Raw genomic sequence first — 21,004 nt, 5'->3', positions numbered from 1 at the left:
GAAGGGAGCTACACGCCACCCATCCCCCAGTCCCCCCTCCCATGCGCTCGGGTTCTTCGCCGCGCCCACCTCCTCCTTGAGATTGAGAAGATGTCGGTCTACCGGGCCTCGATTTTGAGTGTGACCGGCGAGATCTTGTGTATCGATGGCACAAAACAGGTATTTTTATCTTTGTTTAATACAATGTTCTCCTTCGAAAAACATCAATTTGCTGAAAGGGCTATCCATCCCACAAGTGGTAAATAAATAAATACAAAAAAAATAAAAAAAAGTACAAAATCCCTTTCTCTCTTCGAAACATACAATAATATCATGTGTGAATTATCAAACAAAAATAATTGCATACCCCTTCATTTCTTAAAAATATCGAATACTATTCAAGAGTGAATAATCAAGGTAAATCATTTTTGTTTTGTCACCAAATCAAATATCTTCTCTTTCCTCTCCTCTTTTTTTTTTCCCTCTCAGATCCTCCAGAAAGTGTATGGTGACGGCCAGGGCACGATGCAATACCTTACAAGCGTCCTGAACGAATGGGGTCAGTTTCTGACTACTATCGTCACGTCACCAGAATCTGAGGAGGCCTATCAGAGGATGGCTCAGGGGCTGGTTGGGCGCTTCAAGAGGGCAAATGCTCCTGCCCCAAAGATCCTATACACCGATAATAACTGTTGTAGGTGAGTTAAATTTATGATTAATCATTATGGATATGAAATACTGCACATATTTGTATTGTAGCAATATTTGAATTGCATAGAAATACAATGTAATTTGTTTGTTCCATTTTCTTTGCTTGTTTTGCATTCCAGAGTGGCACCTCTTGGCTGGAATCTCTCTTTCAGGAGTGGACCTATGAGGGAATGGTGCTGAGACTGGACATCAGGCACTGGTTGCATCGATGGGACTCGGTCGTAATCAAGCAGACCCATGTTAATTAAGTACGGGCTCTTGCTGGGGCCGTACTTCTCACCTACAACAGTGATGACCTGACTAAACTGATCGACGCCGTGAGAAAAGATGACGCCCTCTTCGCTACAAAGTCTGATGTGCAGATGATGAGCTTCATCAAACCTCACCAACTCAAGTCGTACGTGCGGCGTGTTACCCGTGGTGTTGAAGTGAGTAGCTTTATTTTCCTTAACCCATTCCTTGCTAGAACCTGTCCAATGCCTGTGCATATTTTATAATCTTGTAGTGAATGGGTTAAATGCTAAATGGACTTATCATAGACATGTCACAGAATTGGAAAATCGATGGTACAACCTTTTCTTATATGCCTGGTTATCACATCACAAGTGTCATAATTTCATTCATTCTTAATAAAAAGATACTTTCCATGTAAATATTCATGAGTAATTTCTCACAATGTAATTTCAAATATGTTGTAATTTCTTCATTTTTTTCTTACTTTTAGGAGAGTGTATGTGCAACGAAGCCATCTTGGAGGAGTTCAAGGGCCCAGCAGGACTCGACCTTGATGGCATCCATCTCTTCAAGTCACCCGAAGCAGTTGATGCTCACTGGGCAATTGCCAGCAAGCACATTGGTTGTATGCAGGTGAGAAAAAATATTGAAACTTTAACAGAAACAAAAAGAAATTAAATTCAACCTCACCATTATTAAACAAACATTCTTGTTCAATGTTTTGAGACAGCTTCACTATTTTTGTCTCCTTACAGGATCCCCCAAATATCCCTCTGTACGTCACGACAGGCACCGCTTGCATCAACGGTGCTGCAGGGGAAGCAATTCTTCTGGAAGGGCTGCACGCACACCTTGTCAGCTGTGTTCCTTCAAAGTGATGTGGCATCATGCCGTTCCAGGTGAATAGTTGCACTCGTTTTTCTTGATAAGACTTGTATAAATTGTTATGCTTAGATAACAAAAATACATGTATACAGTATAGCTACTGAGTAATGTATTTCAGCAAGTAGGTATGCATATTCTTATTCATATGCTGATATTCCACACGTACAATTGATAATTTTCAGTATCATTTCATGAAATATCTGTGTAAGATAATAATTGCAAAGATGCCTCTCATTGATATCAATATGCAAGTGTAGATATGACAGATAAGATATTAATTTTCCCCCTCTCCCTTTTCTTTTTTTCCTTGTTTTTTGTTTGTTTTTTTCAGTGGAGGAAGAGCAGCAGCTTGCCGAGGAGGAGGAAGAAGAAGACGAGCCTGACAAAGAGGACACTTCTGACGATGATGACGAGGGGATCGAAGCTGAGTCGGAGCAGGACCAAGGCTTTGACCCCGTAGACGACATCAGTGTAAACCATGCATGTCTAGTCAAGTCTGATGTCGTCAATACTCCAACACTCTTACCACGACCTCCAAAACAATGTACGGTACCAAAGGCCCCTGTCCTAGTAGTTGTGCCCTACCAGCCTTCTGCTGCATCAGTTTCATTTCCATCAACATCTTCTGCGACATTTACCGTCAACTCCCCTCCCCCTCCACCACCTAAGCCCAAATCTATCATGCCCAACAGATTCAGGACGCCGTGTGCTGCGTGTGGTAAGCCAAATTGTAGTGGACAGAGAAAACAATACATGCCCTCTAAGGAAAAGCTGAGGGACAGCTCACAGAAAATGTTCACTTTTTGTCCACACACATGCAAATCTCTAACACCTGGCTTCTTGGATCGTGTGTATGATAGCTATGAGCTCTTTGAGGAAACTGTTGATAGCAAACTTGCAAAGAATTAATTTTCATGTTCCATATACAATGTATCGTGTAACTTCATGAGAAGTTTAACTATTTTTTTGTGTGTTCATTCAATTCACACATACATGTCGTCAGAGTGGCAGAATATGATTTTAGATCTGCATAATATTTATTGTATTCAATGCAGCGTTATGTGCCATGGATTGCCAGATGAGTGCCAGATGAAGCCAAATATCTAAACTCGCTGAATTTGCTTGCCAAATTAATTATGTTTTATTATGTGCTTAATAATCTATGCACAGTCAGAGCATAGTTTTTCTGAACACATTAGCTGATACATTGTTCTATCAACATTTTTTCATTACTTGTATATCATTCCAAGCATTGGCAAACATCTTTGCCATAGTAATGTCTGCCAACAAGATATTGAACTGTGTAGTTTCTGAAAATGATCTTTATATTCGTATGTTTACACATGTCACAAGAGTTGTGGAAAATATCTTTCAGGTCTGCATGATACTGCTAGTATTCAATGCATACTTACGTTTATGTGCCTTGAACTGCCAGATGAAGCCAAGAATTTCAACTCAGGCTGAATTTGCTTTGCCAAACTTGTATGTGTCTCTTCATGATATTCATTATTTGTCATGAGTTTTGTCTCATGAATTGCTAAATGAACCAAATATTTCAACTCAAGCTATATTTCCTGGACAACTTAATTATGTTGTACGTTAACATAATGTCAGGAGAGTGGTAAAATGCAGTTTTAGATCTGCATCTTTATTGTATTCAATGCAAAGTTAAGTGCCATGAACTACCAGATGATACCAAATACTTCAACTCAAGCTATATTTGCTGGACAAATTATCTATGTTTTACATTATGTGTGCTAAATGATCTATGCAGTAGTCAGAGTATTGTGCTATGAAAACACAAACTAATATGTTGATTAATCAACATGTTTTTGTGTCGTATTATGCAGTACCAAAGATGGTATTCATAACATTGTATCTTACAGGGATGTCATACATTGCAGTCTTTATGATTGCAGTAAAATAAGTAAATGCTGTGAAATTAGTCAAATGCTAACATTTCATGTTTAATGTTGTCTTGCCATGTGATATGCTGCAACTGAAAAAAAGAAACAAAACACCTTGAGATTTGTACACCATATTTTACTGGGCCATGCAGTATTAACCGTACGATTAACAAAAGGCTACAGAATAAGAGGCAGATTTATTGGTCTAACTTTACCTGCATAGGTCTCCCGAAACAGCTCTTTTATGTTTTGTTTTATTTTTATATTCTGCAAGTCTTAAGTTGCAACGACTAACAGAGATTCATACACTATTGTGCCATCCAGTATAAATTCACAAAACAGGTTTGTTATTTTTTCTTTTACTTCACTTTTTTTTTTACAATCCTTCAGTTGCAGGAGTAACTGTCAGACGTTATGTATTTATTTCATATGACACTTGTATATTTGTGTAACTTTTATCTTCAACCTGAAACAGAAACGGAACTTGAAGAGTAAGAAGCAAGAAAAAGTCTACTCAAATACAAAAATTGAGAACAATCAATGCAGATATTGTTTAGAACTTAATTCTTGGGTTTTTTGTCTATTTGAATACAATTGTTTGAGTTTATCTGTTATGTATGCAAGTTTCCATGTTTGTGTGCATGTTTGTTTATGCGTGTTGTATGTCTGTAACATACTTGTGTGTCTGCTTATGAATGTTTGTATGTTTGTGAGTTTGTATGTCTGTAGAATGTTTGTGTGTCCGTTTATGGGTGCATGTTTGTATCTTGGTGTGTGTGCTTGTATGTCTGTGATTATGCATAATTATGTTTATTGGATATGCAGATTGGTGTGTCTGTTTATGCTCATTTCTATGTCTGCGTGTTTGCATATCTGTGTTTATAGATGTTTTTAAGTGCATTTTCCCACTGAGATATTTATTATTCTACATCAAACTTACTTTATATTTATCTGAACGCATAACACATCATATTTCAAATAAAATACTTTGAAAAACAACCAATAGAGTACAGTACCGTGACTCAGACCATCTTATATAATTCATATCAAGAAAACAAACATCTTGACAGAGACGAATTTGTTTGTAAGTGTATGTATACATATCTTTTTTTTTATTTATAAATGTACATGTTATAGGGAACGCGACGTTTCCGACACGTCCGACCCACAAGAATTACCGCAAGCAGACGACACTTCCACACTATCGACGCAGAGGGCAGACGCACTCAGGCGTCGTGATCACCACGGCGCCGTGGTGATCGCCGCTCTGCACGACCTCGCTCTAGTACCCAGGGGGGTCGTTGCCCATTCCCAAGCGGTCTCCCATCCAAGTACTGACCAGGCCCTACGCTGCTTTACTACGGTGTTCGGACGAGAACCGGTATATTCAGCGTGGAATGGTCGTAGGCGACATACCTACAGACTTTAGCTGATTTATGCTTGTCCTCAACCTCTCGGACGAACGGTTTTACAGCACGCCCCGTCTCTACCACCAGAGGGAGCTTGAAGGCATTGACCAATGAAAGCGAAGCTGTAGTGACTGCGAAGGACTGTAACCATGGATGGGATGCTGATGGTGCAACAGTGCCTATGATGCACAAGACACACCTGCTGATGGAGGTGTGGGCCTGACTTTCTTGACTGCGCGCTGTGCGTTCCGAGGGGCCATGGATGCTGCCCGAATGTCACGACGCGGCCCCTCATCAGTCTTGCCTTCTGGAGAAGGAAAATGATGATGACTGTTTTGGAAGGCATTCCTTCTTGCTTTGTTTGCTATGATTTCAAAGCCAGAGAAGGCCGAGAGATGGCCAGGAGTGCCACCAGCTTCCCCTGCCGCGCATTCCTTTTCATGGCTGTCCAAGGCACGGGCCACCGCCGTGCAATTTTTTGCGGTGACAATTATACTACGTAACAGCAGTTCTAACTATGCGTGACGTCATAATCGTGCTCTGGCAGTCTCCGGTGGGATGTCTTGAAGTGGATCCTGATTCAGGCACCACCTTGTCTGCCATGATGCCAAAACGTCTGCGATGCTGTATCTACAGCACGAGGCGCAGGAGGCGATTGGGCCCCTTTGGACTTCATTCAAAATAATTAGGACAGGACTAGCTGGTGTCTTTATTTTATTGCCGACTAGGAAAAACCATGAAAAATTGCCGAGAAGAAAAATGAAGTGTTTCATAAAAAGAGGAAAGCAGGCATTTTAGACAGCAAAAAGCCTACAACACCCGGTATTCCCAAGCGGTCTCCCATCCAAGTACTGACCAGGCCCTACGCTGCTTTACTACGGTGTTCGGACGAGAACCGGTATATTCAGCGTGGTATGGTCGTAGGCGACATACCTACAGACTTTAGCTGATTTATGCTTGTCCTCAACCTCACGTACGAACGGTTTTACAGCACGCCCCGTCTCTGCCACCAGAGGCAGCTTAAAGGCATTGACCAATGAAAGCGAAGCTGTAGTGACTGCGAAGGACTGTAACCATGGATGGGATGCTGATGGTGCAACAGTGCCTATGATGCACAAGACACACCTGCTGATGGAGGTGTGGGCCTGACTTTCTTGACTGCGCGCTGTGCGTTCCGAGGGGCCATGGATGCTGCCCGAATGTCACGACGCGGCCCCTCATCAGTCTTGCCTTCTGGAGAAGGAAAATGATGATGACTGTTTTGGAAGGCATTCCTTCTTGCTTTGTTTGCTATGAATTCACTGCCAGAGAAGGCCGAGAGATGGCCAGGAGTGCCACCAGCTTCCCCTGCCGCGCATTCCTTTTGATGGCGGTTGATGGCTGTCCAAGGCACGGGCCAGCGTCGTGCAATTTTTTCCGGTGACAGTTATACTACGTAACAGCAGTTCTAACTATGCGTGACGTCATAATCGTGCTCTGACAGTCTCCGGTGGGATGTCTTGAAGTGGATCCTGATTCAGGCACCACCTTGTGTGGCATGATGCCAAAACGTCTGCGATGCTGTATCTACAGCACGAGGCGCAGGAGGCGATTGGGCCCCTTTGGACTTCATTCAAAATAATTAGGACAGGACTAGCTGGTGTCTTTATTTTATTGCCGACTAGAAAAAACCATGAAAAATTGCCGAGAAGAAAAATAAAGTGTTTCATAAAAAGAGGAGAGCAGGCATTTTAGACAGCAAAAAGCCTACAAGACCCGGTATTCCCAAGCCGTCTCCCATCCAAGTACTGACCAGGCCCTACGCTGCTTTACTACGGTGTTCGGACGAGAACCGGTATATTCAGCGTGGTATGGTCGTAGGCGACATACCTACAGACTTTAGCTGATTTATCCTTGTCCTCAACCTCACGGACGAACGGTTTTACAGCACGTCCCGTCTCTGCCACCAGAGGGAGCTTGAATGCATTGACCAATGAAAGCGAAGCTGTAGTGACTGCGAAGGACTGTAACCATGGATGGGATGCTGATGGTGCAACAGTGCCTATGATGCACAAGACACACCTGCTGATGGATTTGTGGGTCTGACTTTCTTGACTGCGCGCTATGCGTTCCGAGGGGCCATGGATGCTGCCCAAATGTCACGACGCGGCCCCTCATCAGTCTTGCCTTCTGGAGAAGGAAAATGATGATGACTGTTTTGGAAGGCATTCCTTCTTGCTTTGTTTGCTATGATTTCAAAGCCAGAGAAGGCCGAGAGATGGCCAGGAGTGCCACCAGCTTCCCCTGCCGCGCATTCCTTTTCATGGCTGTCCAAGGCACGGGCCACCGCCGTGCAATTTTTTGCGGTGACAGTTATACTACGTAACAGCAGTTCTAACTATGCGTGACGTCATAATCGTGCTCTGGCAGTCTCCGGTGGGATGTCTTGAAGTGGATCCTGATTCAGGCACCACCTTGTGTGCCATGATGCCAAAACGTCTGCGATGCTGTATCTACAGCACGAGGCGCAGGAGGCGATTGGGCCCCTTTGGACTTCATTCAAAATAATTAGGACAGGACTAGCTGGTGTCTTTATTTTATTGCCGACTAGGAAAAACCATGAAAAATTGCCGAGAAGAAAAATGAAGTGTTTCATAAAAAGAGGAAAGCAGGCATTTTAGACAGCAAAAAGCCTACAACACCCGGTATTCCCAAGCGGTCTCCCATCCAAGTACTGACCAGGCCCTACGCTGCTTTACTACGGTGTTCGGACGAGAACCGGTATATTCAGCGTGGAATGGTCGTAGGCGACATACCTACAGACTTTAGCTGATTTATGCTTGTCCTCAACCTCTCGGACGAACGGTTTTACAGCACGCCCCGTCTCTACCACCAGAGGGAGCTTGAAGGCATTGACCAATGAAAGCGAAGCTGTAGTGACTGCGAAGGACTGTAACCATGGATGGGATGCTGATGGTGCAACAGTGCCTATGATGCACAAGACACACCTGCTGATGGAGGTGTGGGCCTGACTTTCTTGACTGCGCGCTGTGCGTTCCGAGGGGCCATGGATGCTGCCCGAATGTCACGACGCGGCCCCTCATCAGTCTTGCCTTCTGGAGAAGGAAAATGATGATGACTGTTTTGGAAGGCATTCCTTCTTGCTTTGTTTGCTATGATTTCAAAGCCAGAGAAGGCCGAGAGATGGCCAGGAGTGCCACCAGCTTCCCCTGCCGCGCATTCCTTTTCATGGCTGTCCAAGGCACGGGCCACCGCCGTGCAATTTTTTGCGGTGACAGTTATACTACGTAACAGCAGTTCTAACTATGCGTGACGTCATAATCGTGCTCTGGCAGTCTCCGGTGGGATGTCTTGAAGTGGATCCTGATTCAGGCACCACCTTGTCTGCCATGATGCCAAAACGTCTGCGATGCTGTATCTACAGCACGAGGCGCAGGAGGCGATTGGGCCCCTTTGGACTTCATTCAAAATAATTAGGACAGGACTAGCTGGTGTCTTTATTTTATTGCCGACTAGGAAAAACCATGAAAAATTGCCGAGAAGAAAAATGAAGTGTTTCATAAAAAGAGGAAAGCAGGCATTTTAGACAGCAAAAAGCCTACAACACCCGGTATTCCCAAGCGGTCTCCCATCCAAGTACTGACCAGGCCCTACGCTGCTTTACTACGGTGTTCGGACGAGAACCGGTATATTCGGCGTGGAATGGTCGTAGGCGACATACCTACAGACTTTAGCTGATTTATGCTTGTCCTCAACCTCTCGGACGAACGGTTTTACAGCACGCCCCGTCTCTACCACCAGAGGGAGCTTGAAGGCATTGACCAATGAAAGCGAAGCTGTAGTGACTGCGAAGGACTGTAACCATGGATGGGATGCTGATGGTGCAACAGTGCCTATGATGCACAAGACACACCTGCTGATGGAGGTGTGGGCCTGACTTTCTTGACTGCGCGCTGTGCGTTCCGAGGGGCCATGGATGCTGCCCGAATGTCACGACGCGGCCCCTCATCAGTCTTGCCTTCTGGAGAAGGAAAATGATGATGACTGTTTTGGAAGGCATTTCTTCTTGCTTTGTTTGCTATGAATTCACTGCCAGAGAAGGCCGAGAGATGGCCAGGAGTGCCACCAGCTTCCCCTGTCGCACATTCCTTTTGATGGCTGTCCCAGGCACGGGTCAGCGCCGTGCAATTTTTCCTGGAGACAGTTATACTACGTAACAGCAGTTCTAACTATGCGTGACGTCATAATCGTGCTCTGACAGTCTCCGGTGGGCTGTCTTGAAGTGGATCCTGATTCAGGCACCACCTTGTGTGGCATGATGCCAAAACGTCTGCGATGCTGTATCTACAGCACGAGGCGCAGGAGGCGATTGGGCCCCTTTGGACTTCATTCAAAATAATCAGGACAGCACTAGCTGGTGTCTTTATTTTATTGCCGACTAGAAAAAAACCATGAAAAATTGCCGAGAAGAAAAATAAGGTGTTTCATAAAAAGAGGAGAGCAGGCATTTTAGACAGCAAAAAGCCTACAACACCCGGTATTCCCAAGCCGTCTCCCATCCAAGTACTGACCAGGCCCTACGCTGCTTTACTACGGTGTTCGGACGAGAACCGGTATATTCAGCGTGGTATGGTCGTAGGCGACATACCTACAGACTTTAGCTGATTTATCCTTGTCCTCAACCTCACGGACGAACGGTTTTACAGCACGTCCCGTCTCTGCCACCAGAGGGAGCTTGAAGGCATTGACCAATGAAAGCGAAGCTGTAGTGACTGCGAAGGACTGTAACCATGGATGGGATGCTGATGGTGCAACAGTGCCTATGATGCACAAGACACACCTGCTGATGGAGGTGTGGGCCTGACTTTCTTGACTGCGCGCCATGCGTTCCGAGGGGCCATGGATGCTGCCCAAATGTCACGACTCGGCCCCTCATTAGTCTTGCCTTCTGGAGAAGGAAAATGATGATGACTGTTTTGGAAGGCATTCCTTCTTGCTTTGTTTGCTATGAATTCACTGCCAGAGAAGGCCGAGAGAAGGCCAGGAGTGCCACCAGCTTCCCCTGCCGCGCGTTCCTTTTGATGGCTGTTGATGGCTGTCCAAGGCACGGACCAGCGCCGTGCAATTTTTTCCGGTGACAGTTGTACTACGTAACAGCAGTTCTAACTATGCGTCACGTCATAATCGTGCTCTGACAGTCTCCGGTGGAATGTCTTGAAGTGGATCCTGATTCAGGCACCACCTTGTGTGGCATGATGCCAAAACGTCTGCGATGCTGTATCTACAGCACGAGGCGCAGGAGGCGATTGGGCCCCTTTGGACTTCATTCAAAATAATTAGGACGGGACTAGCTGGTGTCTTTATTTTATTGCCGACTAGAAAAAACCATGAAAAATTGCCGAGAAGAAAAATAAAGTGTTTCATAAAAAGAGGAGAGCAGGCATTTTAGACAGCAAAAAGCCTACAACACCCGGTATTCCCAAGCGGTCTCCCATCCAAGTACTGACCAGGCCCTACGCTGCTTTACTACGGTGTTCGGACGAGAACCGGTATATTCAGCGTGGAATGGTCGTAGGCGACATACCTACAGACTTTAGCTGATTTATGCTTGTCCTCAACCTCTCGGACGAACGGTTTTACAGCACACCCCGTCTCTACCACCAGAGGGAGGTTGAAGGCATTGACCAATGAGAGCGAAGCTGTAGTGACTGCGAAGGACTGTAACCATGGATGGGATGCTGATGGTGCAACAGTGCCTATGATGCACAAGACACACCTGCTGATGGAGGTGTGGGCCTGACTTTCTTGACTGCGCGCTGTGCGTTCCGAGGGGCCATGGATGCTGCCCGAATGTCACGACGCGGCCCCTCATCAGTCTTGCCTTCTGGAGAAGGAAAATGATGATGACTGTTTTGGAAGGCATTTCTTCTTGCTTTGTTTGCTATGAATTCATTGCCAGAGAAGGCCGAGAGATGGCCAGGAGTGCCACCAGCTTCCCCTGCCGCGCATTCCTTTTCATGGCTGTCCAAGGCACGGGCCAGCGCCGCGCAATTTTTTTTTTGTGGTGACAGTTATACTACGTAACAGCAGTTCTAACTATGCGTGACGTCATAATCGTGCTCTGGCAGTCTCCGGTGGGATGTCTTGAAGTGGATCCTGATTCAGGCACCACCTTGTGTGGCATGATGCCAAAACGTCTGCGATGCTGTATCTACAGCACGAGGCGCAGGAGGCGATTGGGCCCCTTTGGACTTCATTCAAAATAATTAGGACAGGACTAGCTGGTGTCTTTATTTTATTGCCGACTAGGAAAAACCATGAAAAATTGCCGAGAAGAAAAATGAAGTGTTTCATAAAAAGAGGAAAGCAGGCATTTTAGACAGCAAAAAGCCTACAACACCCGGTATTCCCAAGCGGTCTCCCATCCAAGTACTGACCAGGCCCTACGCTGCTTTACTACGGTGTTCGGACGAGAACCGGTATATTCAGCGTGGAATGGTCGTAGGCGACATACCTACAGACTTTAGCTGATTTATGCTTGTCCTCAACCTCTCGGACGAACGGTTTTACAGCACGCCCCGTCTCTACCACCAGAGGGAGCTTGAAGGCATTGACCAATGAAAGCGAAGCTGTAGTGACTGCGAAGGACTGTAACCATGGATGGGATGCTGATGGTGCAACAGTGCCTATGATGCACAAGACACACCTGCTGATGGAGGTGTGGGCCTGACTTTCTTGACTGCGCGCTGTGCGTTCCGAGGGGCCATGGATGCTGCCCGAATGTCACGACGCGGCCCCTCATCAGTCTTGCCTTCTGGAGAAGGAAAATGATGATGACTGTTTTGGAAGGCATTCCTTCTTGCTTTGTTTGCTATGATTTCAAAGCCAGAGAAGGCCGAGAGATGGCCAGGAGTGCCACCAGCTTCCCCTGCCGCGCATTCCTTTTCATGGCTGTCCAAGGCACGGGCCACCGCCGTGCAATTTTTTGCGGTGACAGTTATACTACGTAACAGCAGTTCTAACTATGCGTGACGTCATAATCGTGCTCTGGCAGTCTCCGGTGGGATGTCTTGAAGTGGATCCTGATTCAGGCACCACCTTGTGTGCCATGATGCCAAAACGTCTGCGATGCTGTATCTACAGCACGAGGCGCAGGAGGCGATTGGGCCCCTTTGGACTTCATTCAAAATAATTAGGACAGGACTAGCTGGTGTCTTTATTTTATTGCCGACTAGGAAAAACCATGAAAAATTGCCGAGAAGAAAAATGAAGTGTTTCATAAAAAGAGGAAAGCAGGCATTTTAGACAGCAAAAAGCCTACAACACCCGGTATTCCCAAGCGCTCTCCCATCCAAGTACTGACCAGGCCCTACGCTGCTTTACTACGGTGTTCGGACGAGAACCGGTATATTCAGCGTGGAATGGTCGTAGGCGACATACCTACAGACTTTAGCTGATTTATGCTTGTCCTCAACCTCTCGGACGAACGGTTTTACAGCACGCCCCGTCTCTACCACCAGAGGGAGCTTGAAGGCATTGACCAATGAAAGCGAAGCTGTAGTGACTGCGAAGGACTGTAACCATGGATGGGATGCTGATGGTGCAACAGTGCCTATGATGCACAAGACACACCTGCTGATGGAGGTGTGGGCCTGACTTTCTTGACTGCGCGCTGTGCGTTCCGAGGGGCCATGGATGCTGCCCGAATGTCACGACGCGGCCCCTCATCAGTCTTGCCTTCTGGAGAAGGAAAATGATGATGACTGTTTTGGAAGGCATTTCTTCTTGCTTTGTTTGCTATGAATTCACTGCCAGAGAAGGCCGAGAGATGGCCAGGAGTGCCACCAGCTTCCCCTGCCGCACATTCCTTTTGATGGCTGTCCCAGGCACGGGTCAGCGCCGTGCAATTTTTCCTGGAGACAGTTATACTACGTAACAGCAGTTCTAACTATGCGTGACGTCATAATCGTGCTCTGACAGTCTCCGGTGGGCTGTCTTGAAGTGGATCCTGATTCAGGCACCACCTTGTCTGCCATGATGCCAAAACGTCTGCGATGCTGTATCTACAGCACGAGGCGCAGGAGGCGATTGGGCCCCTTTGGACTTCATTCAAAATAATCAGGACAGCACTAGCTGGTGTCTTTATTTTATTGCCGACTAGAAAAAAACCATGAAAAATTGCCGAGAAGAAAAATAAAGTGTTTCATAAAAAGAGGAGAGCAGGCATTTTAGACAGCAAAAAGCCTACAACACCCGGTATTCCCAAGCCGTCTCCCATCCAAGTACTGACCAGGCCCTACGCTGCTTTACTACGGTGTTCGGACGAGAACCGGTATATTCAGCGTGGTATGGTCGTAGGCGACATACCTACAGACTTTAGCTGATTTATCCTTGTCCTCAACCTCACAGACGAACGGTTTTACAGCACGTCCCGTCTCTGCCACCAGAGGGAGCTTGAAGGCATTGACCAATGAAAGCGAAGCTGTAGTGACTGCGAAGGACTGTAACCATGGATGGGATGCTGATGGTGCAACAGTGCCTATGATGCACAAGACACACCTGCTGATGGAGGTGTGGGCCTGACTTTCTTGACTGCGCGCCATGCGTTCCGAGGGGCCATGGATGCTGCCCAAATGTCACGACTCGGCCCCTCATTAGTCTTGCCTTCTGGAGAAGGAAAATGATGATGACTGTTTTGGAAGGCATTCCTTCTTGCTTTGTTTGCTATGAATTCACTGCCAGAGAAGGCCGAGAGAAGGCCAGGAGTGCCACCAGCTTCCCCTGCCGCGCGTTCCTTTTGATGGCTGTTGATGGCTGTCCAAGGCACGGACCAGCGCCGTGCAATTTTTTCCGGTGACAGTTGTACTACGTAACAGCAGTTCTAACTATGCGTGACGTCATAATCGTGCTCTGACAGTCTCCGGTGGAATGTCTTGAAGTGGATCCTGATTCAGGCACCACCTTGTGTGGCATGATGCCAAAACGTCTGCGATGCTGTATCTACAGCACGAGGCGCAGGAGGCGATTGGGCCCCTTTGGACTTCATTCAAAATAATTAGGACGGGACTAGCTGGTGTCTTTATTTTATTGCCGACTAGAAAAAACCATGAAAAATTGCCGAGAAGAAAAATAAAGTGTTTCATAAAAAGAGGAGAGCAGGCATTTTAGACAGCAAAAAGCCTACAACACCCGGTATTCCCAAGCGGTCTCCCATCCAAGTACTGACCAGGCCCTACGCTGCTTTACTACGGTGTTCGGACGAGAACCGGTATATTCAGCGTGGAATGGTCGTAGGCGACATACCTACAGACTTTAGCTGATTTATGCTTGTCCTCAACCTCTCGGACGAACGGTTTTACAGCACACCCCGTCTCTACCACCAGAGGGAGGTTGAAGGCATTGACCAATGAGAGCGAAGCTGTAGTGACTGCGAAGGACTGTAACCATGGATGGGATGCTGATGGTGCAACAGTGCCTATGATGCACAAGACACACCTGCTGATGGAGGTGTGGGCCTGACTTTCTTGACTGCGCGCTGTGCGTTCCGAGGGGCCATGGATGCTGCCCGAATGTCACGACGCGGCCCCTCATCAGTCTTGCCTTCTGGAGAAGGAAAATGATGATGACTGTTTTGGAAGGCATTTCTTCTTGCTTTGTTTGCTATGAATTCACTGCCAGAGAAGGCCGAGAGATGGCCAGGAGTGCCACCAGCTTCCCCTGCCGCGCATTCCTTTTGATGGCTGTCCAAGGCACGGGCCAGCGCCGCGCAATTTTTTTTGTGGTGACAGTTATACTACGTAACAGCAGTTCTAACTATGCGTGACGTCATAATCGTGCTCTGGCAGTCTCCGGTGGGATGTCTTGAAGTGGATCCTGATTCAGGCACCACCTTGTGTGGCATGATGCCAAAACGTCTGCGATGCTGTATCTACAGCACGAGGCGCAGGAGGCGATTGGGCCCCTTTGGACTTCATTCAAAATAATTAGGACAGGACTAGCTGGTGTCTTTATTTTATTGCCGACTAGGAAAAACCATGAAAAATTGCCGAGAAGAAAAATGAAGTGTTTCATAAAAAGAGGAAAGCAGGCATTTTAGACAGCAAAAAGCCTACAACACCCGGTATTCCCAAGCGGTCTCCCATCCAAGTACTGACCAGGCCCTACGCTGCTTTACTACGGTGTTCGGACGAGAACCGGTATATTCAGCGTGGAATGGTCGTAGGCGACATACCTACAGACTTTAGCTGATTTATGCTTGTCCTCAACCTCACGGACGAACGGTTTTACAGCACGCCCCGTCTCTACCACCAGAGGGAGCTTGAAGGCATTGACCAATGAAAGCGAAGCTGTAGTGACTGCGAAGGACTGTAACCATGGATGGGATGCTGATGGTGCAACAGTGCCTATGATGCACAAGACACACCTGCTGATGGAGGTGTGGGCCTGACTTTCTTGACTGCGCGCTGTGCGTTCCGAGGGGCCATGGATGCTGCCCGAATGTCACGACGCGGCCCCTCATCAGTCTTGCCTTCTGGAGAAGGAAAATGATGATGACTGTTTTGGAAGGCATTTCTTCTTGCTTTGTTTGCTATGAATTCACTGCCAGAGAAGGCCGAGAGATGGCCAGGAGTGCCACCAGCTTCCCCTGCCGCACATTCCTTTTCATGGCTGTCCCAGGCACGGGTCAGCGCCGTGCAATTTTTCAGGGTGACAGTTATACTACGTAACAGCAGTTCTAACTATGCGTGACGTCATAATCGTGCTCTGACAGTCTCCGGTGGGATGTCTTGAAGTGGATCCTGATTCAGGCACCACCTTGTCTGCCATGATGCCAAAACGTCTGCGATGCTGTATCTACAGCACGAGGCGCAGGAGGCGATTGGGCCCCTTTGGACTTCATTCAAAATAATTAGGACAGGACTAGCTGGTGTCTTTATTTTATTGCCGACTAGAAAAAACCATGAAAAATTGCCGAGAAGAAAAATGAAGTGTTTCATAAAAAGAGGAAAGCAGGCATTTTAGACAGCAAAAAGCCTACAACACCCGGTATTCCCAAGCGCTCTCCCATCCAAGTACTGACCAGGCCCTACGCTGCTTTACTACGGTGTTCGGACGAGAACCGGTATATTCAGCGTGGAATGGTCGTAGGCGACATACCTACAGACTTTAGCTGATTTATGCTTGTCCTCAACCTCACGGACGAACGGTTTTACAGCACGCCCCGTCTCTACCACCAGAGGGAGCTTGAAGGCATTGACCAATGAAAGCGAAGCTGTAGTGACTGCGAAGGACTGTAACCATGGATGGGATGCTGATGGTGCAACAGTGCCTATGATGCACAAGACACACCTGCTGATGGAGGTGTGGGCCTGACTTTCTTGACTGCGCGCTGTGCGTTCCGAGGGGCCATGGATGCTGCCCGAATGTCACGACGCGGCCCCTCATCAGTCTTGCCTTCTGGAGAAGGAAAATGATGATGACTGTTTTGGAAGGCATTTCTTCTTGCTTTGTTTGCTATGAATTCACTGCCAGAGAAGGCCGAGAGATGGCCAGGAGTGCCACCAGCTTCCCCTGCCGCACATTCCTTTTGATGGCTGTCCCAGGCACGGCTCAGCGCCGTGCAAGTTTTCCTGGTGACAGTTATACTACGTAACAGCAGTTCTAACTATGCGTGACGTCATAATCGTGCTCTGGCAGTCTCCGGTGGGATGTCTTGAAGTGGATCCTGATTCAGGCACCACCTTGTCTGCCATGATGCCAAAACGTCTACGATGCTGTATCTACAGCACGAGGCGCAGGAGGCGATTGGGCCCCTTTGGACTTCATTCAAAATAATTAGGACAGGACTAGCTGGTGTCTTTATTTTATTGCCGACTAGAAAAAACCATGAAAAATTGCCGAGAAGAAAAATAAAGTGTTTCATAAAAAGAGGAGAGCAGGCATTTTAGACAGCAAAAAGCCTACAACACCCGGTATTCCCAAGCGGTCTCCCATCCAAGTACTGACCAGGCCCTACGCTGCTTTACTACGGTGTTCGGACGAGAACCGGTATATTCAGCGTGGAATGGTCGTAGGCGACATACCTACAGACTTTAGCTGATTTATGCTTGTCCTCAACCTCACGGACGAACGGTTTTACAGCACGTCCCGTCTCTACCACCAGAGGGAGCTTGAAGGCATTCACCAATGAAAGCGAAGCTGCAGTGACTGCGAAGGACTGTAACCATGGATGGGATGCTGATGGTGCAACAGTGCCTATGATGCACAAGACACACCTGCTGATGGAGGTGTGGGCCTGACTTTCTTGACTGCGCGCTATGCGTTCCGAGGGGCGATGGATGCTGCCCAAATGTCACGACTGGCCCCTCATCAGTCTTGCCTTCTGGAGAAGGAAAATGATGATGAGTGTTTTGGAAGACGTTTCTTCTTTCTTTGTTTGCTATGAATTCACTGCCAGAGAAGGCCGAGAGATCGCCAGGAGTGCCACCAGCTTCCCCTGCCGCACATTCCTTTTGATGGCTGTCCCAGGCACGGGTCAGCGCCGTGCAATTTTTCCTGGTGACAGTTATACTACGTAACAGCAGTTCTAACTATGCGTGACGTCATAATCGTGCTCTGACAGTCTCCGGTGGGCTGTCTTGAAGTGGATCCTGATTCAGGCACCACCTTGTCTGCCATGATGCCAAAACGTCTGCGATGCTGTATCTACAGCACGAGGCGCAGGAGGCGATTGGGCCCCTTTTGACTTCATTCAAAATAATTAGGACAGGACTAGCTGGTGTCTTTATTTTATTGCCGACTAGAAAAAACCATGAAAAATTGCCGAGAAGAAAAATAAAGTGTTTCATAAAAAGAGGAGAGCAGGCATTTTAGACAGCAAAAAGCCTACAACACCCGGTATTCCCAAGCGGTCTCCCATCCAAGTACTGACCAGGCCCTACGCTGCTTTACTACGGTGTTCGGACGAGAACCGGTATATTCAGCGTGGTATGGTCGTAGGCGACATACCTACAGACTTTAGCTGATTTATCCTTGTCCTCAACCTCACGTACGAACGGTTTTACAGCACGCCCCGTCTCTGCCACCAGAGGGAGCTTGAAGGCATTGACCAATGAAAGCGAAGCTGTAGTGACTGCGAAGGACTGTAACCATGGATGGGATGCTGATGGTGCAACAGTGCCTATGATGCACAAGACACACGTGCTGATGGAGGTGTGGGCCTGACTTTCTTGACTGCGCGCTGTGCGTTCCGAGGGGCCATGGATGCTGCCCGAATGTCACGACGCGGCCCCTCATCAGTCTTGCCTTCTGGAGAAGGAAAATGATGATGACTGTTTTGGAAGGCATTCCTTCTTGCTTTGTTTGCTATGAATTCACTGCCAGAGAAGGCCGAGAGATGGCCAGGAGTGCCACCAGCTTCCCCTGCCGCGCATTCCTTTTGATGGCAGTTGATGGCTGTCCAAGGCACGGGCCAGCGCCGTGCAATTTTTTCCGGTGACAGTTATACTACGTAACAGCAGTTCTAACTATGCGTGACGTCATAATCGTGCTCTGACAGTCTCCGGTGGGATGTCTTGAAGTGGATCCTGATTCAGGCACCACCTTGTGTGGCATGATGCCAAAACGTCTGCGATGCTGTATCTACAGCACGAGGCGCAGGAGGCGATTGGGCCCCTTTGGACTTCATTCAAAATAATTAGGACAGGACTAGCTGGTGTCTTTATTTTATTGCCGACTAGAAAAAACCATGAAAAATTGCCGAGAAGAAAAATAAAGTGTTTCATAAAAAGAGGAGAGCAGGCATTTTAGACAGCAAAAAGCCTACAACACCCGGTATTCCCAAGCGGTCTCCCATCCAAGTACTGACCAGGCCCTACGCTGCTTTACTACGGTGTTCGGACGAGAACCGGTATATTCAGCGTGGTATGGTCGTAGGCGACATACCTACAGACTTTAGCTGATTTATGCTTGTCCTCAACCTCACGGACGAACGGTTTTACAGCACACCCCGTCTCTACCACCAGAGGGAGGTTGAAGGCATTGACCAATGAGAGCGAAGCTGTAGTGACTGCGAAGGACTGTAACCATGGATGGGATGCTGATGGTGCAACAGTGCCTATGATGCACAAGACACACCTGCTGATGGAGGTGTGGGCCTGACTTTCTTGACTGCGCACTGCTGTGCGTTCCGAGGGGCCATGGATGCTGCCCGAATGTCACGACGCGGCCCCTCATCAGTCTTGCCTTCTGGAGAAGGAAAATGATGATGACTGTTTTGGAAGGCATTTCTTCTTGCTTTGTTTGCTATGAATTCACTGCCAGAGAAGGCCGAGAGATGGCCAGGAGTGCCACCAGCTTCCCCTGCCGCGCATTCCTTTTGATGGCTGTCCCAGGCACGGGCCAGCGCCGCGCAATTTTTTTTGTGGTGACAGTTATACTACGTAACAGCAGTTCTAACTATGCGTGACGTCATAATCGTGCTCTGGCAGTCTCCGGTGGGATGTCTTGAAGTGGATCCTGATTCAGGCACCACCTTGTGTGGCATGATGCCAAAACGTCTGCGATGCTGTATCTACAGCACGAGGCGCAGGAGGCGATTGGGCCCCTTTGGACTTCATTCAAAATAATTAGGACAGGACTAGCTGGTGTCTTTATTTTATTGCCGACTAGGAAAAACCATGAAAAATTGCCGAGAAGAAAAATGAAGTGTTTCATAAAAAGAGGAGAGCAGGCATTTTAGACAGCAAAAAGCCTACAACACCCGGTATTCCCAAGCGGTCTCCCATCCAAGTACTGACCAGGCCCTACGCTGCTTTACTACGGTGTTCGGACGAGAACCGGTATATTCAGCGTGGAATGGTCGTAGGCGACATACCTACAGACTTTAGCTGATTTATGGTTGTCCTCAACCTCACGGACGAACGGTTTTACAGCACGCCCCGTCTCTACCACCAGAGGGAGCTTGAAGGCATTGACCAATGAAAGCGAAGCTGTAGTGACTGCGAAGGACTGTAACCATGGATGGGATGCTGATGGTGCAACAGTGCCTATGATGCACAAGACACACCTGCTGATGGAGGTGTGGGCCTGACTTTCTTGACTGCGCGCTGTGCGTTCCGAGGGGCCATGGATGCTGCCCGAATGTCACGACGCGGCCCCTCATCAGTCTTGCCTTCTGGAGAAGGAAAATGATGATGACTGTTTTGGAAGGCATTTCTTCTTGCTTTGTTTGCTATGAATTCACTGCCAGAGAAGGCCGAGAGATGGCCAGGAGTGCCACCAGCTTCCCCTGCCGCACATTCCTTTTCATGGCTGTCCAAGGCACGGGTCAGCGCCGTGCAATTTTTCCTGGTGACAGTTATACTACGTAACAGCAGTTCTAACTATGCGTGACGTCATAATCGTGCTCTGACAGTCTCCGGTGGGATGTCTTGAAGTGGATCCTGATTCAGGCACCACCTTGTCTGCCATGATGCCAAAACGTCTGCGATGCTGTATCTACAGCACGAGGCGCAGGAGGCGATTGGGCCCCTTTGGACTTCATTCAAAATAATTAGGACAGGACTAGCTGGTGTCTTTATTTTATTGCCGACTAGAAAAAACCATGAAAAATTGCCGAGAAGAAAAATAAAGTGTTTCATAAAAAGAGGAAAGCAGGCATTTTAGACAGCAAAAAGCCTACAACACCCGGTATTCCCAAGCGGTCTCCCATCCAAGTACTGACCAGGCCCTACGCTGCTTTACTACGGTGTTCGGACGAGAACCGGTATATTCAGCGTGGAATGGTCGTAGGCGACATACCTACAGACTTTAGCTGATTTATGCTTGTCCTCAACCTCACGGACGAACGGTTTTACAGCACGTCCCGTCTCTACCACC

At 47.6% G+C, this 21,004-nt stretch overlaps 17 non-coding genes across 17 annotated transcripts; all 17 read right to left on the bottom strand.

The window, feature by feature from the left end:
• Positions 1 to 5,932: 5,932 nt before the first annotated feature.
• On the bottom strand, positions 5,933 to 6,051 carry LOC139726391 (5S ribosomal RNA). Its single transcript, XR_011710669.1, has one exon. It is a non-coding gene; the product is annotated as a 5S ribosomal RNA (ribosomal RNA).
• An 817-nt stretch (positions 6,052 to 6,868) lies between these two features.
• On the bottom strand, positions 6,869 to 6,987 carry LOC139726371 (5S ribosomal RNA). The gene has a single exon (XR_011710651.1). It is a non-coding gene; the product is annotated as a 5S ribosomal RNA (ribosomal RNA).
• Positions 6,988 to 7,794: 807 nt separating this feature from the next.
• On the bottom strand, positions 7,795 to 7,913 carry LOC139726326 (5S ribosomal RNA). The gene has a single exon (XR_011710608.1). It is a non-coding gene; the product is annotated as a 5S ribosomal RNA (ribosomal RNA).
• An 807-nt stretch (positions 7,914 to 8,720) lies between these two features.
• On the bottom strand, positions 8,721 to 8,839 carry LOC139726352 (5S ribosomal RNA). The gene has a single exon (XR_011710633.1). It is a non-coding gene; the product is annotated as a 5S ribosomal RNA (ribosomal RNA).
• An 808-nt stretch (positions 8,840 to 9,647) lies between these two features.
• LOC139726359 (5S ribosomal RNA) lies at positions 9,648 to 9,766 on the bottom strand. The gene has a single exon (XR_011710640.1). It is a non-coding gene; the product is annotated as a 5S ribosomal RNA (ribosomal RNA).
• An 817-nt stretch (positions 9,767 to 10,583) lies between these two features.
• LOC139726325 (5S ribosomal RNA) lies at positions 10,584 to 10,702 on the bottom strand. Its single transcript, XR_011710607.1, has one exon. It is a non-coding gene; the product is annotated as a 5S ribosomal RNA (ribosomal RNA).
• Positions 10,703 to 11,513: 811 nt separating this feature from the next.
• On the bottom strand, positions 11,514 to 11,632 carry LOC139726324 (5S ribosomal RNA). The gene has a single exon (XR_011710606.1). It is a non-coding gene; the product is annotated as a 5S ribosomal RNA (ribosomal RNA).
• An 807-nt stretch (positions 11,633 to 12,439) lies between these two features.
• Positions 12,440 to 12,558, bottom strand: LOC139726364 (5S ribosomal RNA). The gene has a single exon (XR_011710644.1). It is a non-coding gene; the product is annotated as a 5S ribosomal RNA (ribosomal RNA).
• An 808-nt stretch (positions 12,559 to 13,366) lies between these two features.
• LOC139726358 (5S ribosomal RNA) lies at positions 13,367 to 13,485 on the bottom strand. Its single transcript, XR_011710639.1, has one exon. It is a non-coding gene; the product is annotated as a 5S ribosomal RNA (ribosomal RNA).
• Positions 13,486 to 14,302: 817 nt separating this feature from the next.
• Positions 14,303 to 14,421, bottom strand: LOC139726323 (5S ribosomal RNA). The gene has a single exon (XR_011710605.1). It is a non-coding gene; the product is annotated as a 5S ribosomal RNA (ribosomal RNA).
• Positions 14,422 to 15,230: 809 nt separating this feature from the next.
• LOC139726321 (5S ribosomal RNA) lies at positions 15,231 to 15,349 on the bottom strand. The gene has a single exon (XR_011710604.1). It is a non-coding gene; the product is annotated as a 5S ribosomal RNA (ribosomal RNA).
• An 807-nt stretch (positions 15,350 to 16,156) lies between these two features.
• Positions 16,157 to 16,275, bottom strand: LOC139726363 (5S ribosomal RNA). Its single transcript, XR_011710643.1, has one exon. It is a non-coding gene; the product is annotated as a 5S ribosomal RNA (ribosomal RNA).
• An 807-nt stretch (positions 16,276 to 17,082) lies between these two features.
• On the bottom strand, positions 17,083 to 17,201 carry LOC139726319 (5S ribosomal RNA). The gene has a single exon (XR_011710602.1). It is a non-coding gene; the product is annotated as a 5S ribosomal RNA (ribosomal RNA).
• An 806-nt stretch (positions 17,202 to 18,007) lies between these two features.
• LOC139726390 (5S ribosomal RNA) lies at positions 18,008 to 18,126 on the bottom strand. The gene has a single exon (XR_011710668.1). It is a non-coding gene; the product is annotated as a 5S ribosomal RNA (ribosomal RNA).
• Positions 18,127 to 18,943: 817 nt separating this feature from the next.
• LOC139726389 (5S ribosomal RNA) lies at positions 18,944 to 19,062 on the bottom strand. Its single transcript, XR_011710667.1, has one exon. It is a non-coding gene; the product is annotated as a 5S ribosomal RNA (ribosomal RNA).
• An 812-nt stretch (positions 19,063 to 19,874) lies between these two features.
• Positions 19,875 to 19,993, bottom strand: LOC139726318 (5S ribosomal RNA). Its single transcript, XR_011710601.1, has one exon. It is a non-coding gene; the product is annotated as a 5S ribosomal RNA (ribosomal RNA).
• An 807-nt stretch (positions 19,994 to 20,800) lies between these two features.
• LOC139726317 (5S ribosomal RNA) lies at positions 20,801 to 20,919 on the bottom strand. Its single transcript, XR_011710600.1, has one exon. It is a non-coding gene; the product is annotated as a 5S ribosomal RNA (ribosomal RNA).
• Positions 20,920 to 21,004: the final 85 nt, after the last annotated feature.

The sequence above is a fragment of the Diadema antillarum genome, unplaced genomic scaffold (genome assembly GCF_040938485.1).
Source record: "Diadema antillarum isolate AM-2024a unplaced genomic scaffold, OU_Dant_1.0 seq00000082_RagTag, whole genome shotgun sequence".
Classification (NCBI taxonomy): Eukaryota; Metazoa; Echinodermata; class Echinoidea; order Diadematoida; family Diadematidae; genus Diadema; species Diadema antillarum.
The sequence above is the reverse complement of the archived record's forward strand: the minus strand, read 5'-3'. Positions and strand labels throughout refer to the sequence as shown.